The 2,740-nt window shown below is 43.1% G+C and overlaps 1 protein-coding gene across 1 annotated transcript in view; it reads left to right on the top strand.

Annotated features, from left to right (window-relative positions):
- The window catches only part of LOC106871238 (poly(U)-specific endoribonuclease-A), a 19,471-nt gene that overhangs the window by 588 nt on the left and 16,143 nt on the right, over positions 1 to 2,740 (top strand). The window lies entirely within an intron of this gene.

The following is a 2,740-nucleotide window of genomic DNA, read 5'->3' as shown; positions in this document are numbered from 1 at the left end:
TCCTACGTTCGTTCGTTCGTTCCTACGTTCGTTCTTTCCTTTCTACGTTCTTTCGTTCTTTCCTACGTTCGTTCTTTTCTTCCTACATTTGTTCGTTCTTTCCTACGTTCGTTCTTTCCTTCCTACGTTCTTTCTTTCCTTCCTACGTTCGTTCGTTCGTTCCTACGTTCGTTCTTTCTCTCCTACGTTCGTTCTTTCCTTCCTACTTTCGTTCTTTCCTTCCTACGTAATTATGCACGTACGTACGTACGTACGTACATTCATTCGTTCATTCGTTTGTTCAATCGTTCTTTCGTTTGTTCTTACGTTCGTACGTTCTTTCTTTCATCCGTTCGTTCGTACTTACGTACGTTCGTTCGCTCGATCGGTCTTTCTCTTGTTATTTAGTTCGTTCGTCCTTTTGTGTGTTCTTTCATTCTTTCGTTAGTTCGTTCGTTTGTTTGTTTCGTTTATTCGTTTGTTCCTTCGTTCGTTCTTTCGTTCTTTCGTTTGTTTCTTTCGTTCGTACGTACGTAATACGTACATTCGTTCGTTCGTGCGTACGTACGTTGGTACGTTCCTTCGTTCGTTCGGTCGTACGTACGCACGTACGTACCTACGTTCGTTTGTTCGTTCTTTCGTTCGTTCGCATGTACGTACGTGTGTTCGTTAATTCGTTCGTACGATCGGTCGTTCGTTCGTTTGGTTCGTTCGTTCGTTTTTTCGTACGTACGTACGTTCGTTCTTACGTACGTACGTTCGTTCTTACGTACGGACGTTCGTTCGATCTTTCGTACGTACGTACCTTTGTTCGTTCGTACGTTCGTACGTATGTACGTACGTACGTTCGTACATAAGTACGTTCGTTCGTTCGTTCATTCGTACGTATGTATGTACGTACATACGTACGTTCGTTCGTTCTTTCATTTTGTTCGTTCGCTCGTTCGTACGTACGTACTTATGTTCGTTCGTTCGTTCGTGCGTTCGTTCGTACGTACGGAGATATGTACGTACATTCTTTCGTTCTTTCGTTCGTTTGTTCGTAGGTACGCACGTACGTACGTTCGTTCGTTTGTCCTTTCTCACCGTCGTACATGCGTACATTTGTTCGTTCTTTCGGACGTACGTGCATACGTTCGTACATTCATTCGTTTATTTGTTCATTTGTTTGTTTGTTCATTCGTTCTTTCGTTCGTTCGTTCGTTCTTTTGTACGTACGTACGTATGTAGGTTTGTTCGGTCGTACTTACGTATGTATGTACGTACGTTTGTTCATTCATTCATTCGTTCATTCGTTTGTTCGTTCGTACGTACGTTCGTTCGATATTTTGTGCCTATTCCATACTTACGTACGTACATTCGTTCGTTCGTTAGTTTGTTTCATCGTTCCATCCTAAATACGTACGTTCGATCTTTCGCTGGTTGGTTCCTTCGTTTGTTCTTACGTACGTACATTTGTTTATTCGTTCGTTTGTTCATTCGTTCTTTCGTTCGTCCAGTCTTTCGTTCGTTCGTTCATTCGTTCGTTTGTCCGTTCGTCTGTACGTACGTACGTAGTACGTTCTTTCTTTCGCTCGTTCGTTCGTTAATTCGTTTGTTCTTTCGTTCGTTCGTTTGTTGCGTTCGTTCGTACGTACGATCGTACCATCGTTCGTACTTGCGTACGTAAATCCGTCCGTTCGTTCGTTCGTACGTACGTACGTTCTTTCGTTCGTTTATTCGTACGTACGTTCATTCGTAGTACGTTCGTTCGGACCTACGTACGTTCATTTGCTCGTTCGTTCTTTCGTTCGTTCATTCGTTCTTTATGTCTTTCTTTCGTTCGATCGTTCATTCGTTCGTTCATTTGCAGGTATGTACGTACTTACATACATACGTTCGTTCGTTCTTTCGTCCGTCCGTTCGTTCATTTCGTTCGTTCGATCTTTCGTACGTACGTACGTTCGTTCGTTTGTTTGTTTCTACGTACGTATGTTTGCTATTTCGTTTGTTCGTTCGTACGTTCGGACATATATAAGTACGTTCCTTCGTTCGTTCCCTCTTTCGTTCATTCGTTCGTTTCTTTCTTCCACGTACGTACTTTCCTTCGTTCTTTCGGACGTACGTACGTACGTACATACGTTCATTTTTTTGTTCGTTCATTCGTTCGTTCATTCGTTCGATATTTGGGGCCTACGTACAAACACACGTACGTACGTTCGTCCGTTCGTTCGTTCGCACGTACCTATTTCCATACGTTCTTTCTTTCGTTCGTTCGTACGTACGGACGTACGTACGAACTTACGTACTTTCGTTCTAACGTTCGTTCGTTCGTACGTAGGAAGGTACGTACTTACATACGTTCGTTCGTCCGTTCAGCCGTTTGTTCGATCGTTCCTTCTTACGTACTTACGTTCGTTCTTTCTTTCGGACGTACGTACGGACCTTCATTCGTTTGCTCGTTCATTCGTTCGTTCGTTCGTACGTACGTATATTCGTTCGTACGTACGTACATTCGTTCGATATTTCGTAATTACGTACAAACATGCGTATGTACGTTCGTTCGTTCCATCTTACGTACGTTCATTTGTTTGTTCATTCATTCGTTCGTTCGTTCGTTCTTTCGTTCGTTTGTACGTACTTACGGTCTTCCGGTCGTTTGTTCGTTCATTCATTCGTTCATTCGTACGCACGTACCTACGTACGTACACACGGTAGTTCGTTCGTTCGTTCGTTCCTTCCTTCGTTCCTTCGTTCGTCCCTACGTATATTCGTTCATTCG

Source organism: Octopus bimaculoides, chromosome 28, assembly GCF_001194135.2.
Source record: "Octopus bimaculoides isolate UCB-OBI-ISO-001 chromosome 28, ASM119413v2, whole genome shotgun sequence".
Classification (NCBI taxonomy): domain Eukaryota; kingdom Metazoa; phylum Mollusca; class Cephalopoda; order Octopoda; family Octopodidae; genus Octopus; species Octopus bimaculoides.
The sequence above is the reverse complement of the archived record's forward strand: the minus strand, read 5'-3'. Positions and strand labels throughout refer to the sequence as shown.